We start from the raw sequence: 22,587 nt of genomic DNA on the forward strand, positions 1-22,587 counted from the left end.
AATTAAAGGAATTAGGATAATAAACAAGACATGACAACCCAGTCATGTCATTTTTCCTTCAAATTAAAACCTTCTTCAGTAATAGGTGTTTGTGTTCTTGAAAAGTATCATTTGAAATATTATTTTCAGATAAGCTTCTTATTTAATTTCTGGTCATCACCCCAATATTTCAACATTTGCATTTCAGATGCATCTAATTTATCTAATCCTGCAAGGCAGAAGTAAACTGAGATTCTAATAATCAGTCTACTAAAAGTAGATTTAGGCTAATTTGTGATTTCTTTAACTAGATATTTTTTAACTGTATAACTGTTCTCCCATTCTAGAAAGCCTAAGCATAATGAATTTAGTTCCCCCATGATTTCCAACACCCACAGTTAGAAAGTACAATTGCTTAACTGAAATTCTGGTTTTTGTTCTGTTAAACATAAAAAATGCAAATAAACTACAGAGCTGTAGTCATTCATCTTCAGTCTTTCACAAGTCTTTCATAATTAAACAGAACATAAGCAGGAATCCTGCAGAACTGACAGCACTATAGTATAAATCTTCCAAGCACAAATGCTTGTAAGACTAAATGAGAATTGTGAGATTTTTTTTTTTTTTTTGTAGTTTACAGCTAGGCAGTTTGATTCCTCTCAATACAGAACATACTTGAAAGAACAGGAAATTCTTATTGTTATATGCAGCTAGTTAAACGTTCAGATCAGAAGTACATGAGGGAGGAAGAATTTTTATAACATGATAGCTTTAAAGATAAATCTGTTTAAATTGTGATTTCTGACATATATATCAAACAGATGACTGAACTTTACACTAGCAGGCTAAACACTTCTTTCAGCAAAATCTAGTATAAAAATAAAAGAGTAAAGTGTCAGGAGAAAACTAGAAACAGCAAAACAATGTTATAGTCCTTAAATTAATGAAAAGTATTTTGCCAACCTACTTAAATTGGTGTAAAAGTTTATTCTAAACAACAGACAAGTTCAACATTATATTGTTCAATTTCTCTAAAGTAGGGGAGTAATAGAACAATAATGAAAATTTTCAAAACAAAAGGTTATTAGTCTCCTCTTAAAGAAGAAAAATATACCACAGAAGAAATAAACAGGTCTCTACTACATCATTGCTTATCCTGCAGTTTTTAGAGTAATCTGTGTATGTGTTCAGAATCTTCACCCATCCTAATTTATAAGACAGTATTATTAAAAATGAAGATGTAGATTTATAAAACTTAGTTGAAAACTCCGACAGATTTTACTCTGGATATGAGCAAACCTTTTATATCTACAGAAAACTGGGTTTATTCTTCACTGCTGGAAAGCATTCTAATCTTATCCAATGGCTTTAATATTGGTTCATATTATGCAATATAGAACAAGAGTTCTCGTAGTTGAATGGCTCAGTGAATGCCCCAGTTTAACAAAGAGCCTGGGAATTAATAGGCAATTTCCATCTGATCTGAGAACTTTTAATGCTGCCTCAAGTCCAGTTTTGAGATATGAGATTGTTGCATCTATTCAACAGTTTAACTATTCAACTATTGACTGAATTCATATAGCTGAAACAGCATCAAATACACTCTTCTAAAAAATCTTTAGTGAATAGCTCTTCATTCATTTCTTGAGTGTCTTGTGTTGATTTTTTTCTCCATAGCTCTACCTGTGTAGTAACCACACTGATAAATAGTGCCTTCTACTGACAAGAAATGTTGAGGCAATTAAAAAGTTTGCATGTCTGCCTAGAAAAAAAACAGAATGTAATTTATCTTAACCAGCCAGAATCCAGACAATTCTAGAATAAGTGAACAGGGAAGGAATGCACAGAGAGAAAATGCCTGTATTATCTGAAGTACTGTGAAGAACTTTTTTTCTCAAAAACTATTATCAAAGATTTTTCACTTTTGGTATAAGCTAAGTATTATCAGTGCTCTAACTAGCTCCAAATTATACATCTCCAAATTATGAATCTGAAGAACACCGAGCTACTGATTGATGCAGCCTAATTGACAAGTAGAAAAATATTTGGTTAGTAGTGTTTTCCTCTTTTCTAAACAGATTAGCCAGAAGCTCCAATTAATAGTTCCATTTCAGAGCCTGAAAATAGCTGCTAAAATCATAAACAAGATTTAAATTCAGTACAGATGCACATCCATATTCCTAAGGGTTTGTTTCATTTCAGTTTAATATGAAAGAAATGCCAAAGTTAAATTGCAATGAATGTTTTAACTTATAGAAGTATTTTAGCTAATTAAATTAAACCAATACTTGTTAGAACAATATATTAAACCAAACAAACCAACAAACAAACAAAAGCCCACTCTGTTTAATTCTGTGATCTTCCACACTTTTAAAATGCTCATTTGAGCTAAGAAAGCTAAAATTGTAAATTGATATTTTCACTTTAATTGAGATAAGGTGGGTGCATTAACAATGTTGGTACTGATTAGTGGATAAAATCAAAAGACAAAATTAGAGCACAGAAATCCCATGAAAATATTATAAGCCACACAGAAGTAAAAGTTATTTTTTGTTACTTATTATCTCATGGCACTGAATTTCAAATCTGCTAGACTGTACAATTCCTGCAGTCTTCTACTGTTCACACTTTTAGGCCTTATAAATAAGATTGCCTAGCCCTCAAAAGTCAGCTACAAGTTGTTAAATCTTATAACTGATGAGCAGTACTGAGGTCACTTTAATTCAAAACTGCAGTTTAACCTAGCAGGTGGCTCAGCACCATAAAGTCATCTGCTCATTCTCTCACTTTTCCAGTAGGGTGGGTGAAGATAATCAAAAGGGAAAAACAACAACAACAACAACAACAACAAAACCAACATGGTAGAACTTGCAGGTTGAGATAAAACTATTTATGAAAATAAATAATTTAAAAAAAAAAAAAAAAGATGAGGATAATTTTTATGACTATACATATAGATATGAATGAATATGAATATGACAAGTGATGCACAATCAATTGCTCACCACCCACTGATGCCCAGCTAGCCCTCTGAGCTGGGAAGAGGGTGAGATTAACTTCTATTCCCTTCAAAACCCTTCCACATAATGTCACATGGAATGAAGTATCTCTTTGGCTGGGTTAAGTCAGCTGTCCTAATTCTGTTCTCTCCCAGCCTCTTGAGCTCTTCACTGTGAATGGCCTTGGCTCTGTGCAATGCTGCTTAGCAGCAACTATAAACACTGGTGTGTTATCAACATTATTTTTCTCCTAGAAACAAAGCAAGCCATCATATCAGGCACTCTGAAGAAAACAATTCTGTCCCAGCTGAAACTAAGACAGACATGAGTAATTGGTTTCAACCAGTCAACAAATTTTGCTATTCTGTTTGTTACATAGAAATTATGAGATTGTAACCAGCAGCTTTAAATTTTTTATCCAGAGAATATTTATTCATAATTTCTTTAAGGTGTTTGGTTTCATTGTATGTTCACGTAAACCAAGAAAAATAGGTATAGAGATTAGATAATGAGAAAATCTACAGCTCACATTCAGGGAAATGTTGCTAATGTATTTTAAGTGTTTACTGCTCTCTAGACAACAGAATATTGCCACTAGTATTATTGTTTCATCTTCCAGCATCATGAGCTGGGTACAATCTGTTTCTTTGCACTGAACATCTAAAAGAACAACAAAAATCTTTTACAGTGAAAAGAACACATTTTTCATAGAAACTAAACTAAAGTATCTAAGATTTTAAATAGAGACATTCTAAATGACTGGAGAAGGTGGAATGGAATGGGAAGCAAAATCTATTTTATAAACAAATTTGACATGCAGAGGTAGCTCTCCTCCATCGAAAAGGCAGGTAGGGACAGTGAGGCCTAGCAGTGCCCCCATGACCATGACAGCAGCATCCCTTCTTGGCAAGGCATAAGAGAGATTAAGGCTCAAAAGGGACTTGCTGCAGAGCTGTTATGATTTGCCAGTGCGCGCTTTCAGAGGACAGCCAAGTCAGTGACAGGAAACAGAGAAAAGGGCATGACATGAGATATTTGGAGTGCAGCTAAGGAGGTCTCAAGCCGAAAGTGGAATGGAGTATAGACCAAAAAAAAGCCCCAGATAAGTTTCCTTTGCAGTCTGGGAATGAGTAAAGTGCTAGCACTTATGAGAACCCTTCTTTGGTTCTGGCTCCAAGTTGGCTTTTGGAGGCACTTCTTGCCATAAGACTCGCTGATTTATGGAGGAGATAAGGGATGGGTGCTGCCGTGTGACAATCAACATCATTTTGTGGACATTTTGAAAGCACTTTACTCCAGAACTGTTTGCCTCCAGAAGAGAATGCTCAGGAGTGTTTACTAGCAGAAGATCTGGCCTGTTACTAATTAGCCCCAGCTTGGTATAGGAAAACTTTGGAATGATACCATCATGTCCTGTGAAAACAAGGATGCAGATGGGCATCCCTGCTCCCTCTTATCTTCTGGCAAGGTCCAGAAGATGGGAACAAAGGAGTTTCTGTTGAGATCCCAGAGCCAGAAGCTCTTCCTCAATAATTTTGCACTGAGGACATAATAGAATACTTTTATCTTCTGCCTCAATGATTTTGCCTCACGAGAAGTACTGGAGTCACAATAGAATACTTTTATCTTTTGCCTCAAAATGTGCAAGGACATTTTCCTTGGGTTCCAAGCCTGATAAACAATGGAAATCTTCAAACTGGGAAAAGTGAATGAAAGTGAGTCAAAGGGTTCAGTGATGAAGCTGATGGTGAAAAAAGGGGAAGAAGTAGGTGGGCACTCGACCACCCTGAATACCACTGAGCATGCCCAAAGGGACATTAGCACATATCTATGAGACCTTGAAAAAGAATGAATATGTATGCCAATGTACTGCATATGTATGTCTTAACTGTTCAAATGTAGAACCTGAACTCTGAGAGCTCTTGCTTGCTTGTCAAGTAACCCAGTGAGCACAGTGAGGAATAAAGGAATGCCACTATCTAATACCACACTGGAGTTAGAGAGTTTTCTTTCGGATGGCAGTGGAGAAGTCGTGCCAGACTTGTGAATTTTATTCCATGGCAAACCACAAATATTCGCCTTCCAACTGAACTGGGCAGCTGGAGAAAAGACATTCACAACTGTTTGTACCTTTCAGTCATGTAGTACACCCTCAGGTAAATCAATTATTAGGGAATTTTATTTCATAGACTTTAGTCACAGGGCTGAAAGTAGGATTCTGCAGAAAGACAGAAATCTCAGCTTGTTTGTTCTTTTCCTTTAAATTAAATAAAAGCAGTCTTTCCTGGGGATATTTTAACAAGATTTAAGATATGCAGTTTTCCACTTTTTACACATTTTTTTCCATGTGACTTTATGTAAGTTCACATTTCCCTTACTTACCGTTTACAAACTTTCCTTTATCTTGTTTTTTTTACATTCTTTACCTCACTATGTCAGATATGTTTACTTCAGAGAGCAGTTCCACAAGGAGTTAGATGATGCTGTATTTAGAAAACAAAAACAAGCTTCATGTCTATAGCTTCCTGTAGGAGACTTTTGCTTGGAGAACATAGAAATCACTAAATTAACACAACCATACTGAAATGATTTGCTCATTCTAAATTATGTTAAGAAGGAATTAAACTTTGACTGAAATCAATGGAATTAAAATGGTTTAGAAGATCTATTAAAAACACTTTGTACCTTTTTAAAAATATTGGGATTACAAAGTGGCGAGGAATTAGGCTCATCTGAAAAGAATTTAAAACTACAAATCACCAGAATGTTTATAAATATTAATATAGGAATGGTATTGTCATAACCTTAATGCAGGGGTAGAGAAGTTACCTTCATGTTAGTCTGAACAACCATGTAATTAAACTGAGAGTGGATTTGCTTGTGAATGTTAGAGAAAAACTTTAACACATACTTCCAGATACTCATTTTTCTTTACATTTAGATTTCTTTTTAACTACATGATGTGTAACACCAATTTGTAATGCAGAGATACTTTTCTTTATGCATTAATTTTATATCTGGTTTTGAGAGGTCATTAATTTGCCTTTTTCAATTTAGCAGAACAACACTTTCATTTTTCATTATTGCTTTTATATCCTACAGTACAAAAAATGGAAGGGGCTTTACGGTTTCTTGTTTTACTTCATTTATTATAGATTAATCTATTTTCAAAAAGAGAGACAGGGATGATTTTGTACTTAAACAAAGCATGAACCTTGTGTTGAATGAGCACAAGCTAATCACCACCACTCCTTCATGGAAACATTTTATTCTGACCCTTATTACTAAATGACCTCAGCTGCAAATTCAGGTCAAGGTCGAGGGCCTTCTGGGTGAAAAAAAGTGTTGGTGTTCTGTAATGTTCATCTCTTTAATCTTATCATTATTTCTGTCCTTGGTCATGACCACTGCCTCTTCTTTACTCTAGCCCTGAAACTTCTCCTTTCTCTTCCTTCTCTTCCAGACATGGTATTTGTATTACACAGTGTTGCAAATGCAGCTGAGCCAGCAGCATATCCACCACAGTGCTGAACTAAATTTTTGAGGTGCACAAAACTGAGCTGACCTTCCAAGGAAACAGTGTAATTACAGATGCTGTTTTTCATTATTCAGCTGCTAACCCACTTGGTCATTTTTCTTACTACACAGGAGATAATCAAGACCACAGAAAATTATTGCTTTCTATTTCTAAAAAAACAGCTAACTTTCCAGCGTATTGGCAATTATTTTCCTAATTTAATCTGAAATATTTTTTAACTTTTAACTTTTTTCCTCCATTGATTCCTTTTGAGATTAGACAGTTTTAAATTCCAGGGATGTACATTTAGTACTCTCCCAAAAATGAAGCCACCTACAATTTGAAAAACAATTCCTTCAATTTTTTGTTGAGAGAACAAATTCCAGGAACAGATTCTGTGATATAAAAGCATCTGTTGCTATGTGGTGCATCTTAGCAAATCATAGACAAAAAACTTTGATTCAGTTAGGGCTTATGTTGCAATTTGAATTTTCTCTGGCAAGTGTTACAATTTACTACAGTTTTATTACAGTTGTTGAGTTTAATGGCTTTAATGTCTTTTTTTTTTTTTTTTTTTTTTTTGAGGGGTGGTGTTGGTCTGAAGAACCTCAACTTCTAATTATTTGCCTAGAGATGAGAGGATTTAAATGCAGATGTTTATTAATGTTGGAAAAGTTTTCTGCAGAATGTCTGAAAGGGAAACTTTCCTTCCACTGTCTTTCATCAATTACTTTTTCATTGTATATTTAGTTAAAAAAATGAAATCGATAAAGATAATTTAGCCTTCTTTGTTGATATATGTTTCTATCTAACAACCTAGTTCCCAATGGAATTAAAAGAAAAAATTACAAGCATATAACTTTTGTTGAAATCCATATTTAGATGCTAGAGGTCTTGCCTTTTCCCCAGGAGAAACAGAGCAGAAATATTTATGACTTTCTTAAGAGAGTGGGAAGAAGGGTTAGCTAAAATATCAATACATTGAAAAAGTTACCCATCTTAGAAAAGCATTTTTGAAACTATCAGCAAACTTGCAAATTGACTGTCAATATGTTTCAATCTATAAAACAGCAGGAAGAACGTTAAAATACCTTTCCTAACTTGAAACGTAGGGCACACCAGCTCTTTCTTCAATATTCCATTTAAAGCTTTTAATCTGAAGTAAGTCTTGTGGAAAACAGGTAGGTAGCGATAAAGTTTGATTGTTTAATTTCCACTCATTTCAAATTTAACATGATTATCACCCATGAAGATATAGTTTATGACCACTATTTTTTTTCCTTTGCTATTGAAAAAAGAAAAAAATAGTGTAAGGACATTTCAATGAATAGGTTGGAAGTCTCACATTTGCTTTGTGTTGGATCTGCCACTCTGAGTTAGAATTAAGTATTTTAACCTTATTAGGCTGACTCTACGCCTTTATTTAGAGGCAAAACTTATTATCATCCCATCCAGCCCACGTGACATTTAAAAATTTTGTGGTCTTGCATTGAGCTAAGGGAAGTGCTCTTTATTTTCATCCACGTAGGCAAGATGAACTTGTCATTTTTCAGAGGTGTGCAGCTCCAGGAGATCACTGAGAATATGAAGTACAGAGCAAAATCATCCAACATCATTGCAATTAATACTGAACAAATTGTCTGTGTTTGGTAAAAGCAAAAGCAATGTAATCAGCTCTTTCAAGAATGTTTCAGAATTTGGAAAACAGCTAGACTGGGAAAGACTGACAAGAACAAAGAAGAGACCCAAAATTACCTTTTTTTCTAAAAGGTAAAACGAACAACAAGTTCTACCTTCCTAAAAGGTAGAACAAACGCTGGTGATCACGCGACTTCAGTGAGCAGTTCATAGAATGCCTTGTCCATCTCTTCATCCTGATTAGGCAGTCTATAACAGACCCCCACCAAGATGTTGCCCCCTACAGGCCTTCCCACTCGTCCTTACCCAGACACTCGACTTACCCAAAGGTTGATTTTGTGATATTTTAGCTTTTTATTAGGAGAATAATAAATTTGACCATTTGATGTACTCTTTGACATATTTGAAGCATATATTTTTTTGGCTCCTACAATTTCTACAATTTCCCCAGGCCTATTATCATATTAAATAAACTACTGAAAGCTAAGAAAGAGAGAGCACTCCTTTTCCAAATGGCTATTTTTAATGTGTATCTCTTAAAATATATTAATATCAAGCTTTTAATAAGTTTTTAGGATAAAATAATCAAGTGAGACTAATCATTTTAATAACATCAAACTTTTATATCCTTTTGTTTTGAAAACCAAGTTACTTTCATTCTATGTTGTAGAGTTCATTCTTTGAGAACTGAAGCTGTTAGAATTAGTTTGTCGAATTAATCTTTTAAATTACCATTAAAAATAATGAGGCAATCATTTTCTTTCATTTATATTTGACATGCCAAAATGTGATTTGAAACAATAACTAAAATGAAGGATTACGGGGATACTACTGTCAACATTGTAATTTGGTGAAATTTTTACAATAAACTACATTCTTAAGCCAATTCATTAACAAAAACCCGAATTGTAATTATTTAGTGGCTCCCAAGAGGAAAAAAAAAAACAACAAAACATTTCAATTTGTTTATTTCTGGACTGTATATTTATTTGTTTGCTTGTTTATACTAGAAATTTAACTAGTTTTGTCTGTAGAAGAGAAATAAGAGTTTTCCACTCTAGTCTTCAGTAAAATTTTGTACATTTATTCAACAGGCTAATAAGAAATTTATGGCAACAATGTCTTGAAGAAAATTACAGTGCAATAGATTACTCCTTAGTTACAACACACTGAATGATTTACTGGAGTTTCAGAAAAACTGAATGACTCACAGGTTGGTTCTTATTATGAGATAAACTTTCAGGAATAGTCTGACCAGTGGAATAGAGGACAGAATACTAGTTTCAGATGATGTGAAACTTCAGGACAGTTAATGTGGACTGAAATACAATGTTATAATTCCATATTCTTGACAAAATCAAAAATAAAGATCTAAACACATCTCCCCTTCCCAAGTTTTATTTTTACTTTTGTTCGTTTGTTTTTGCTTTCTTTTGTTTGGTTGGTTTTTTTCAGATCAGATAACAAATTTGAATACTCAAATCCACTCAGACCACATAGCAAGTGACTGAAAATGTAGAAGTTTTGTAGATGGGTTTCTGGGGATTTCAAAGTGTCCATAAGGTAAATGTGAACCAAAGCCATGTACTTCTGGGGGAAAAAACAAAACAAAACAAAACAAAACAAACAAACAAACAAAAAAAAACTGAAAGATTTTTTGTTGCACGAATAGTCAGTCCTTCTGCTAAACTCAACATCATAAAGCTTCTTCTGAAGTAATATCACACTGCCAAGTATGACAGTTCAGAAAGATGGGGACTGGTGTGAACACAATTTTCAGAATGAGAAACAGAACACTGAACTCATAAAGACTATTTTAGCAAACATAGGGATTAACCATAATTTTACCAAGTAAAATGGATTTATTTTCCTTGTCTGTGACAAGGAGAAATAACAGACTTAAACTGCAGCCAAAATGTCAAGTTAGACTCCAGAAAAATCTGGCATACAGGGCCCACAGAAGGGAAGAATGATGCACATTTAATTTTGAAAAGTATACCATGAGTAAGCTTTTCTAAGTCTCTAGTGTTTCAAAAAGTCCATCAGTATGCAGCATAAAGTGTTTCAGGTACAGGATTTACTTTAGCTGGCCTTCCAAGATAAGGACTATTTGTCTGTATATTTTCCAAGCAGTTTTTTTCTGTCCTATTTTTTTTTTTTTAAGTCTAACAAGCAGGAAAGAAAAAGTAAGGAAGGGTCTGAGCAATACCCAATTAAATGTGAATTCAGAGAATCCAGTAATATTGAAAAATGAACTTTAAAGTGAAAGTTAACTTTGTAGACAGAATTTTATGTTTTGTATTAATGGACAGTGCTCAGGATTTTTCAGCATCTTATATATCTTCTCCTTTATCTTCTTCAGGTCTTTCATTTAACATACTTCTTTCTAAGAAGTTGATTCAAAACCTGCAAATGAAATTTTGAATTGATACACTGTTTCTAAAGCAAGACATCATTTGAGAAATCTTATATTTTTCTCATGCTTTTAATAGTCACATTTCAAATTGCAGTGTACAAATGTTCCAGCACTTTTTCCCAGGACAGGAAAAAAAAATAAAAGGAACTTTTCCAGGAGAAGTTGGCTGTCACTTTTCATAAGTAAACATATCAATTGGACTAAGATTTCCTCTAATTAGAAAGACTCATAGATCATATGTGTTTTCCTTTCAAATCTTTTCATTCCATAAAGAATCAAACCTGTCCCTCAAGTATGAAATCAGATATACAGCAGCTTTTCTCTCAGTCTCTTTTTATTTTTTCCAATAAATATATAGTTTTTCTTCTTTAACTACTAGTAAAGTATTTTATTAGTGTTTCCATATAGCTCCATATAGATTTTTCATAGTCCTAAACTGTCTTAAGGCAATCAATAAAGAACAAAATCTAGGATATTTACTATTTCTTAGTTTTCAGGATAAAGAAAACAAACTAAGATTTGGCTCTTCGTCTTCAGATGCCCATTTTGCTTGCACTGGGGAAAAAAATATATATATTCTTGATTTGAAGTGCAAAGAAAAAAATTGTTATAGGGACCTTTTTATTCTACAAGGGGGAAAATATTCAGCTGGTTACTGTAGACACTCTTTAGCATAATAATACTGATAAATTCCAACTTATCCTCTCACATAAAATAAAATAAAAAAAATAAAATAAAATAAATAAAAATAAAATAAAACTAAACTAAACTAAACTAAACTAAAATAAAATAAAATAAAATAAAATAAAATAAAATAAAATAAAAGTAATTGTATGGGATCATAATCACCAAGAAAAAGGCAAAAACAAGACTGTAGCATCTTATTTTGCTGACCTGTATTTTAGTGGTTTCCTTTCTTTTCCAAAATCTGTTAAAATTTTATAGATCACAGAGAGTTAACTCACTGATACGCTATTATTTTAAGGGAAAATCATTTTGGAGCATAACAGAATAAATTTTAAATACAGGTTCTCCCTGAGTTTCCAATCAAATTTTACTTAAGACCCTGTATTTTTTTAAAATAATATTGTAATGTTAAAAACATGCATGAGTAACTCATCTAGTCTCCTTGAGTGGTAAGAGAACATTCTTCTACCCTAGAAGTATACAAACACTGCTAGGGAGAACGAAATGTTAAAGAAAGTTCTGTGACTGAATTTAGCTTACTCAGAAAGGCCAAAAATGGTCTCATATTGTATGTTCCTTCTCTAAACAAATAATTTCCATCTTTGAACTATAATATAATTATGTGAGATATGTAAATCTCATGTGATATTTTTGAACCCAAAATTTAACATGGAGGCATGAAATTTGATCAACTAATGAGGAAGCAGAAAATGAAAATAACAGAGGACCTGTTTGAAGCTGTAATATACATTGCTGTTGTCAGCAAAGGGAAGGGTGATCTTTCTACAATAAAGTTGTATTTGCAAATATTTGCATCTCAGTGGCGTTGTTAAAAGATCAATTAAAAAGATCATAATCATGATCTATATAAGTATAGACCATAATTTAGTCAAATAAATGTGTTTATAAAAATACCATAAAAAGAGTTAGAAATTAAATGAACTATAACTGTAAAAGTCATTAAGTAAGAATATCTACTTATAGAGCTTTAATCAAATGACTAATAAAGAAATTAAAATTAATTTCTGTGGTTGCAAATGCTCAGAGTGGAATCACAGAATCATAGAATATCCTGTAAGGATACTGAGGGAGGTGCTGGTCTCTTCTCCCTGGTAACTGATGACAGGACATGTGGGAACGGCACAAAGCTGCACCAGGGGAGGTTCAGACTGGACATTAGAAAAAGCTTATTTACTGTTGCCAGATGCTGGAACAAGATACAAGACTGTCAGCATTCAAGAGACATTTGGACAGTATCCTCATTAACAGTTTTTAACTGTTGGTTAGCTCTGAAGAAGTCCGGCCATTGCATTAGGTGATCTTTGGAGATCCCTTCCAACTGAGCTATTCTATCTCTTTCTATTGTGTCTTTTTTTAATAGTTCATGTCCTTCTGTTTACTTTTTGATGGCTGCAAAGCACTGATCTCTAGTTACTTTTATCTAATTCCTGAGAACTAATAATCATCATAAAAGACATACATTTATTGACATTATTATTATTATTTACTTATATGCATCATCAGATATTTGTCTACTCCAGGTATTATCTTCTATTTTATTGAAAACATCATTCCCTTAAGGTCCTTCAATTCTGAGCCTTACAAAAATCATCTTTTCCACCTGGAGCAGGTTAGTACTACAAATTATAGAAAATTAAACACTTGCAAATATTTTTTAGGTTTTATTTTTATATGCTTCTAGGTACACATGTGTTACGGGGTTCTCTCTAGAGCTCACTCCGGGACAGTGGGTACAAACCCGGGGCAGCAGGAACAAAAGCCCCCCCCCCCCTTTTTTTTNCTCAAGTATCATGTAGTTCCAACCACCTGCCTAGCAGGGCCACCAAACATACACATTTACTAGATTAGGTTGCCTAGGGCCCCATCCAACCTGGTCTTGAACACCTCCAAGGACGGAGCATCCACAACCTCCCTGGGCAGCCTGTTCCAGGGCCTAACCACTCTCCTAGTGAAGAACTTCCCCCTAACATCCAATCTAAATGTTCCCTCTTTCAACTTAAAACCGTTTCCCCTAGTCCTGCTATTGTCAGCCCTTTCGAAGAGTTTACTCCCCTCCTGGGTGTAAGTTCCCTTCAGGTATTGAAAGGCAGCAATGAGGTCACCACGCAGCCTTCTCTTCTCCAGGCTGAACAAGCCCAACTCCCTCAGCCTGACCTCATAGGGGAGGTGCTCCAGCCCCCTGATCATCTTTGTGGCCCTCCTCTGGACCCTTTCCAACAGCTCTATGTCTTTCTTGTACTGAGGGTTCCACACCTGGACACAGTATTCCAGATGGGGCCTCACAAGAGCCAAATAGAGAGGGACAATCACCTCCCTGTCCCTGCTGACCACCCCTCTCCTGATGGAGCCCAGGATCCCATTTGCTTTCCGAGCTGCCAGAGCGCACTGCTGGCTCATGTTAAGTCTCTTGTCCATCAGGACCCCCAGGTCCTTCTCAGCCGAGCTTCTCTCAAGGACAACTCCTCCCAGCCTGTACAGGTGCCTGGGGTTCCCGCGGCCCAAGTGCAAAACCTTGCACTTTGCTGTGTTGAACCTCATTAGGTTCACCAGAGCCAGCTTTCCGTCCTGTCGAGGTCCCCCTAAATGGCATCCCTTCCTTCCACCATATCGACTGCACCACTCAGCATGGTGTTGTCAGCAAACTTCCTGACGGTGCACTCAATTCCCTCATCAATGTCATTAATAAAGATGTCCCTTGGGATCCCTTGGGGGATACCACTCGTTACCAGCCTCCACCTGGACATAGAGCCATTGACCACCACCCTCTGTCTGCGGCCTTTCAACCAATTGCTTATCCATCGAGTTGTCCACCCATCAAATCCACTTCCCTCCAATTTGGAGGTGAGGATGTGGTGGGGGACCATGTCAAGTTAGAACCTGAATACAGGAGGAAATTTTTTACTCACAGGTTCTGGGGTACTGGAACAGGACTAAAGAATTTATGGATGACCTAACATTATTGGAGACCAAGAGTAGGCTGGGTAGGGCCTTGGGCTTCCTGATTCCTGTGGATGGCATAAAACCCAAGGCAGGGAGGTTGGAACTAGATGGTCCCTTCCAGCTCAAGCCATTATGTGACTCTATGATTCTATACTCATGCTTTTTGAAGGTGGAGTTACTAATTCTGGATGTAGATGTCAAGCTTTAACCACAGTTTATTTGGAAATTATTATTAATGAAAAAGTACTTTTAGTATGTGAAATACAATTTAAATTATATGTATTCTGTTATGAGATGCTCTTTTGATGCCTTAAAATTGAAAACTCCTGATTTAAGATAAATTTAACCAGAGTATATACCTTTCCTATTTCATCTCTCTCAGTCTCTTAAATTCTATATTCTGCTGTCATGTACTGAATTTAAAAATGAAATATTTCAACAGAGATAGAAATTGGGAAAATCATCCACATTACTCTCTGGCTGATAGCTATGCCACACTCTGAAACAGCTGAATTCCCAGGATGCCAGTTGTCATTCCAGTCAGCAAGAGAGGCATTCATTTCTGTACTAAGGCTGTAGCATGTTTTAATGATTCTGAAATACAAGACATGCAAAACTAATTTTGCATTCTGTGCCCTTAAGCAAGCCTATTATCCATGTTGTGAAAACAGCAAGTTAGCATTTCTGTTGTAATTATTTGAGCTGATTATGTATTATGTTTCTACTCTGAGGCATTTTCTTCCTAAGCAGTTTATGCAATTACTAGCTGAGAAAAGGCAAGCCAGCACACAAGAGGCATCTGCTTTAAGATAACCTCATGCAAGTTTTTCTCAGTGCTGACATACCTTATCTTTGTTAAAAAAAAAAAAAAAAAAGAAAGAAAGAAGAAAAAAAAAAAAGAAAAAGAAAAAGAAAAACAAAAGAAAAATCCAACAAACCAAAGTGACTAAGAAGAAAAAAACACAGAATGGACTTATCGTATAGCTTAGAGTGTTATAGTATTGTCTTTGAATGATTTTTCTTTTTATTAATACTAGACTGATGATAGTAATAATTCTTCAAACTTACGTGTTTATACTGTGCAAGGCTATATGACACTAGTGTTTTCCAAAGATTTTAAAGGTTCTGCTTTTATAAGCCAATATGTTCCCAAAAGTAAAGACCAATACTTTAGTAATCCACATTTCTACACACTGTATGTTTTGATGAAATATAAAGCATCTCACGAGTGACATTTCCTGAAAGAAATGGTTCTGCAACTGTTAAGGAGAGATGTAGCCTACCATGATGCTCAACTGCGCAATCCTTCCAACTAGGCCTTTTTTGAGGATTTTATCATTTTTTGGTCCCTGTGTAAGTGCAAAACAAAGCAGAAACCTGCAGTGCAGCTGGCCTGCTGAAAAGTGCAGCAAACACACTGCTGAGTGAGAAGGGCTGTGATCTCAGTATCTGAGGTCACTAGAAAATACTGCTGATGGGAACATGTAGAACAGTGGTTTCTTTACTCCCCTAAGGATGAGGAGTGCTTGCTCACTCTGCAGAAAGAATCAACCACCATCACAATCGTTATAGAAGGACAAGAAAATAGACTGGTCCACAAGTAGCCAGCCCGGTTTTATAGTAGGGGAAGAAGGGGAAGCGGGATAGGACGACTAGTCTGCTGCTGCAGATCCCAAGGATTGCTGGGATCTGCAATCTGAAAATTGAAAAGAAGTAATTGTGTGATTGCTGAACTGCTTAGGTTGGTGGATCCATAGGGGTGAGACCAACCAAGGATGAAGAGCATGAGTTAGGAGAACTATCAGGGAAACTTGCTATAGAAGGGCTACTTTGGCATGGGGGAAACCTGTGGGATACACTGTTACAGGGAGTAAGATGACAAAAACAAAGGATCAGAGCCAACCACACGATTTCAAAGAGGATATGTGCCTATTGAAAGAACAGACAGAAATGGTATATGGCCTCAGCTCTGACCTGAAAGCAGGCTGACCATTATACAATAAATATGAGAAGATTAGTGAGAAAGGCCCAGGGAGTTTGTAAATGCCCTGTCCCTTGAGGTGTTCAAGGCCAGGTTGGATGGGGCCCTGGGCAACCTAATCTAGTAAGCATGGAAGTTTGGTGACCCTGCCAGGCAGGGGGGATAGAGCTTCATGATCCTTGAGGGCCCTTCTAACCTGAGCCATTCTGTGATTCTGTGATTCTACGAAGGGCACCATTAATGAAGAGAAGGATTTTCAACTGCCAAAGCTTCCAGGGTGATAGTAGAGGCTGTTCAAAAGTTCAACCTTTTGCCATTTTGCCAGGGGGAAAAGTGTAATTGAAGAACAATGAAAACCTGTGTTTAATTCTAAATAATGATCAGAAAATAATGGTTCTGGTTTACAGAGTATCAGGGAGTCCAGTTTCTGGAGCAACTAACTCTTACAACATGTAAAAACTTTTTTTTTTTCCCCCCTTAAATAACTTAATTTTGGTGAAAATGTAGACAAATTGTTTTCTCTTGCGTTCTCTAAAATTTTATACTACATATGATTGTCCAAGATGACAAAGAAAAGTAAACTTAAGAAGTGAAAATTATAGTCCACATCCAACACTGTTTTAATGATTAAACATTTTTTGTAGGATAATTAAATGCAAATGTGCTTAATGACTCAGCTAAAAGAAAAGATTTTTTTTTTTGTTTTCCATTATCTTTGTATTAGAAGCACCAAGTACAATTTTGAAAGTGCATCTTAGCTACATATCTAACTAAAAATACTTTTAGCATTCAATGATATTTATTAAATCATTCTGTGCTATATAATGTAGTAGCTAGAAGAGCTTTTATTAAGATAACTAGTTACTCATCTTCTGTCTCTGTCTGAACAATTATTTCTTTTAAGGGGACCTACTTTCAAACTGTATTTGATAACTGCATTCTGAAAATTGACTTTTTAAGTTTATCTTAATATGGACACACATGACTTGGAGAACGTAGCAATTATAGATTACTTCTGAGCTCTTGGAACATTTATACTTGTCATTTGATGACTAATAAAAGTTATCAAATGATGGAGAGAAGAAGGTAAATATGGTGATAAACAACACAATAAATCATTAGTTGTTGGCATAAAGAAGACTTAATCAGATCTACTACTGAAAAATATTCAATAATGTCAGCAAGTAAATTTAAAAACAAAATTTTAAAATTTCCTTTTACCAAGAGTGCTGTAAAAATGAGGAAGTGAAAAGTGTAGTTAATAGTGTACATTATGACTAGTTTAAGAGATTCCTTACTGATTAGCCCATAAACAGCAATGCCTGTAAACTTTCTGGAGTAGAAGAGACAACTTGTCCCATGATGAACTAGGGAGTCCAAGGCTAAGCCAAGGAAAATAGGTGAGAGACCAACTTGTATGTGAAATACAAGTTCAATATACCAGGTGGTACATGTAAATGAGGGCTGTACAAGTGAATATGAATGGGAAGTTTGTGGAAGGAAATAATGGGGAGTATTTTTCATGAATTAAAAGATTAAGCCCAGTTTCCTTGGAAAGAAATGAACAGAAACAAAAGAGCAATGTTTGTGTTTTCAGAGCCTTTCTATGTAAAGCTGTATCCATACATTAAAATATGTCTTGTAGAGAAAAACTGGAAGCCAATTAATGTTTGTGCTCCTTAGTGAAAAAGAGTATAAAAGCATTAAGAACACTTCTGTACTGTCATGTACTTAGCTTTATAGATATTTAGCTGTTCTGCTGTTGTTCTGTAATTAATAGTGCATTATATATCCTCGTGAGAAAAGAATGAGCTTAGAAGTAAATCTAGCATAACATTTTTGCCCAAGACTATAGAGTCTGTATTTCTAACATGTTAGTCTATATTTGAATGGTAGCAATATGATACTTCTTCGATCACGATGACATTTCTACTTCCTTCAGCCTCCTGCTCCCTCCCCCAAAAAAGTCACAAGACTAAAAGGAACTGAAAAAAACAGTAACTGAAATGTTTTATCACAGTACCTAGGAGAATGAAAGAATCTTCCTTTATATTTTCCTAACCACAATTAAATTCTTCTTAAAAAGCTATGAAAATTAAAATTATGTGTCTATTCTCAAGAAAAACAAATTAGTTCTGTCTCAAAGGGATTTTTAGACTAGTGCAAAAGAATGCATATCATAAGGCTACCTTCCTGAAGAGATTTCCATGCAATGATAGAAAGTGTTCATATTTATATTCTAGCAATCTGCCTTTCTGTACTCACCTGTCTTTGACATCAGGCTGGAAAACAATTTGTTCTTTTTGCATACCTTCCCATTCCTCTAATTTCAACTGTGAACAAACTCCCAAACTATTAGCTATTCTCCTAGTTTTTTGGGGATACTACTTTTTGTTTATAGATGATATGATATGGAGCGACTCTGTTTCTAATTTTCTTTCTTAAATAATCACAGTGGAGAACTTATTCTCCCTTACAGTCACAAACACTGTCATGGTTTTACAATTTTGTAATTTTGCTATCAGTATTCCACATCATAACATCATATAAAGCATGTGCCGAATGTGCAGCTCACAGAAGAGGACTACATATCCCAGAGAACATCACGGTCAGAGATAAGTCACAGGACCAGGACACTATATAATCTCACTCCCAGGCTGGACTGACCTCTTTTTGAATTCTGAAATCCAGGGGAGCGTGTGGGAGCCTTCCAGCCATTTCGCCTAGAGTTACAGTAGACCTCTCAGTTTTGGGACTCATTCTCTCTCTTAGCTAAGCTACAAGGACAGAGCATTTAATGAAGTAAAGTTTAATTATAAATGAATAAAATTTTAAGAAAAACTAATTAGTACTATTTTCATTAAACTGTAGTCAATCTGTGCAATGCTGAATCCTGTAGCAAGTATTCTACTATGTGAAGGAAACATCTGCTTTGGAAAGAATGTTAACGTTGCATCTAAAAGCTTTTTTTTCCCTAACATACCTCAATAAGATGAGTTACTCACTAAACGTGTAGTTCAGAGTACTAGATAAATAAAAATCTATTTTTCTTCTTCTGCTAATGATGAATGCACTAGGTAGTCTACATTTAGTTCGTGGTGAAGAGACAGTTCTCATAAGAACAAAAACAAAAATTATTGACCTAAAATATTCAGAACATGTCTGTCCACACACAATTTACAATCACACTATGGCTTTCTCTAGAACAAGCTCAATACTATTAATAAAGCTTTTGAAAATATTTAAATAATCAAGTCTGCTTTGACTAATATTCAACAAAACAAAAACCATCTTAAAATAGCCAGATAGCTGTGTAATAATTTTTGGAATTGCAGGTAGCTGTTGCATAGATCAGGCATGATAATCTGAATTTAGTAAATTAACAGAACAAATGGACAGCTCACTCAGTAAATAAAAATTAGTAGAACTTTGAACAGGGAGATCAGTATTGTGTAGAGGCATATCTGAGTAGAAGCAAAAAGGCAGAGAAATAGAATCATATAATCATAGAATCACAGAAGGGCTTGGGATTGTAAAGCTTGTCCAGTTCTAAAACCTGCCGGTTGCAGGGTTTCACACACTGGATTAGGTTTCCCAGTGCTACATCCAACCTGGTCTTGAACACGTCCAGGAATGGGGCATACACAACTACTCCAGGCAGCCTGTGCCAGAGCCTTGCCGTTCTCTGAGTAAAGAATTTTCACTAAAGATCTTACCTAAATTTCCCTTGCTTTAGTTTAAGTACATTCCCCCTTGTCCTACCTAATCTCTACTTTCAGTAATGGGTAAGGAGCTAGAAGAAACAGGATAGTCCAGTCAATAAATATTTTGTTTCATGACTGGTGCCACTTCCAAAGTTTTGTGGTTTTTTTTTAACAACAGAATGTCTACATGGCATTGGGTTTCCGGCACCAGGCAGCCTTCACTTTTCTCAAAGAGGGAAGAGGTTACTTGGAGGAAAGCTAGCAGAGCTCATTGGCAGGGTTTTAAAATAGGTTTGAAGGGGAGGGGGGAGCTACAATAGCATGCCTGCCCATAAAATATGTGGGACAGTACAACTAGGTTTGAGGGATAGGGTGCTAGGGATAGGGAGCCCTCAAACTGATGCCATGAGATGTGCTGGCAAAACTGCAGTATGTTTGAAATTTTAAAACAAATGACCACCGAGGCAAATAGGAGAAGGTGACAGGGTAGCTCAAAGAAAATACTTTAAAGGAATTAAGGGGTTATCCTCCAAGAAAACAACAAGGCTGTCTGAATAGCTGAAGTGCCACTCTCTAGTGGGGAGATTTAAATGGGATATAAGGAAATATTTCCTACTATAAGGGTAATGAAGCACTGGAAAAAGTTGCCCAGTGGTGGTAATTGCCTCATCCCTGGATACATTTGAGGTCACTCTGGACCAGACTGAGCAACCGCATGTAGCTATAGCTGTCCCTGTTCATTGCAGGTAGTTGGACTAGACAGCCTCTAAGGTTCCTTTCATGCTCAGACAGTTCTATCATTCTATCACTATCAGACTGTTTAAAAGTTGGTCTCTCTCCTTTTAATAAGGTCCTTTAATTACTGGAAGGCCACAGTGAGGTCTCCCCTGAGTCTTCTCCAAACTAAACAAGCATACCTCTCTTCATGAGAAGTGCTCCACCCCTCTGATCATCTGGCCATCCTCTGGACCCGCTCCATAAATTCTCTCTCAGTTCTTTACCCTGACTCTGTACATACTTGGGGTTACCCTGGGTGGCCAGAGGAGGGCCACTAAGGTGACTACAGGGCTGGAGCACCTCCCCTACAAAGTCAGGCTGAGGAAGCTAGGCTTGTACAGCCTGGAGAAAAGAAGGCTGTGGGGTGACCTCACTGCAGCCTTTCAGTACCTAAAGGGTGCCTATACACAGCAGGGAAGTCAACTCTTTATGAGAGTAGATAATAGCAGGACAAGGAGAAATAGTTTTAAAGGGGTGAAGACTTAGGTTGGATGTCAGGGGCAACTTCTTTAATATGAGTGGTAAGGTGCTTGAATGAGCTTCCCAGAGAGGTTGTGAATGCCCCATCCCTGGAGGTGTTCAAGGCCAGGCTGGATGGGGCCCTGAGCATCCTGGTGGCTCTGCCTGTGGCAGAGGGGTTGGAGCTTCACGACTGATGAGATCCCTTCCAACCCAGGCCATTCTGTGATTCTGTGACTCAAGTGCAATACTCTGCACTGGTTCTTTTTGGAACTCCAACCTGGGCCCTCTACTCAAGCCTGACCAGATCCCCCTGGATGTCATGAAATACATGAAAGGAAGAAGTAGAGACTGCAAGATGGTTACACAAATGTCTTTTCCTTACCCATAAAAGAATAATGAAGTCACTGAAACAGAAGGCAGGCTTAATTACTTGAGGAGCTACTACTCTACAAGAACACAAAATCTAGTGACTAAGGCATTTCCATGTCTTTATGTCTGTGATGGTTTTTACATTGCCAGATGAATTAAGAATTTTGCTGCTTGTGTTAAGATAACTTTAAAATGAAAGCCTGTGTTTACAAGACCCCATTTTTAGAAGTTATTTTATTCTTTCATGAAAGAACTGGCTGATACTTTACTAGTTTCATTACTTTTGATAGCATGAAGATTTTAATTAAGTACGGTATTGCAGCCATCAAAGAAAGCACAAAAAGAACATAGACAGATAGAAGTTAATAAGGTTTTATGTCACTTAATCCAGAAGACAGCCTAGCACTTCATTGCTTAGTCAAGCAGCATAAGTGTAGCTTTCTTTTGTTTGAAAGTACTCTATTAATTGAGAGGAATAGAAATTGATAACACATAACGTAGGCTTTGCTGATTCTTTAACCACAGTGATTATATAATAACCAGACTGCAATTTAGCTCAGTATTTGCAGTTTTGTTCGTACTGAGACAAAATCACAATATGTTTGGACTGGCTGACAAAAAAACAAGAATTCCTGAACTCAGCATTGATTTTTTGTTATCTGATCCATTTTTGTTTTAAACAGCACATGTAGTAAGCCATGTAACATGGTATTGACAACAAATAACAAGTGCTGAATCACAGAAGAGCAGAACTGAAGTGCTACTAAAGAGATTATAGAACCTTTTTTTCTCAAATAAACTCTAGTCCTTCTGATATTCAAGAAGATGGCATCATATACACAAAATCATTTAGGAGTTTATAGTTTTGAAGATGTAGGTAATTCTGATGGAGGAAAGGGGAAATTAACCCAACTCTGAAGATACATTACTTGGATAATTTCTGCATTGGTAAGAAAAAATAGTATAAAAATTATAGGGAGGACTTCTGAGCTCTTTTCCAAGACACTGAATCTGGGAAACAAAATATTTAAAACTACTTTAAGTCAGTGAATTATTGGAAACCATGAGATTGGAAAAAGGACTAGTAAAACATCTTT

This window comes from Coturnix japonica, chromosome 2 (genome assembly GCF_001577835.2).
Source record: "Coturnix japonica isolate 7356 chromosome 2, Coturnix japonica 2.1, whole genome shotgun sequence".
NCBI lineage: Eukaryota > Metazoa > Chordata > Aves > Galliformes > Phasianidae > Coturnix > Coturnix japonica.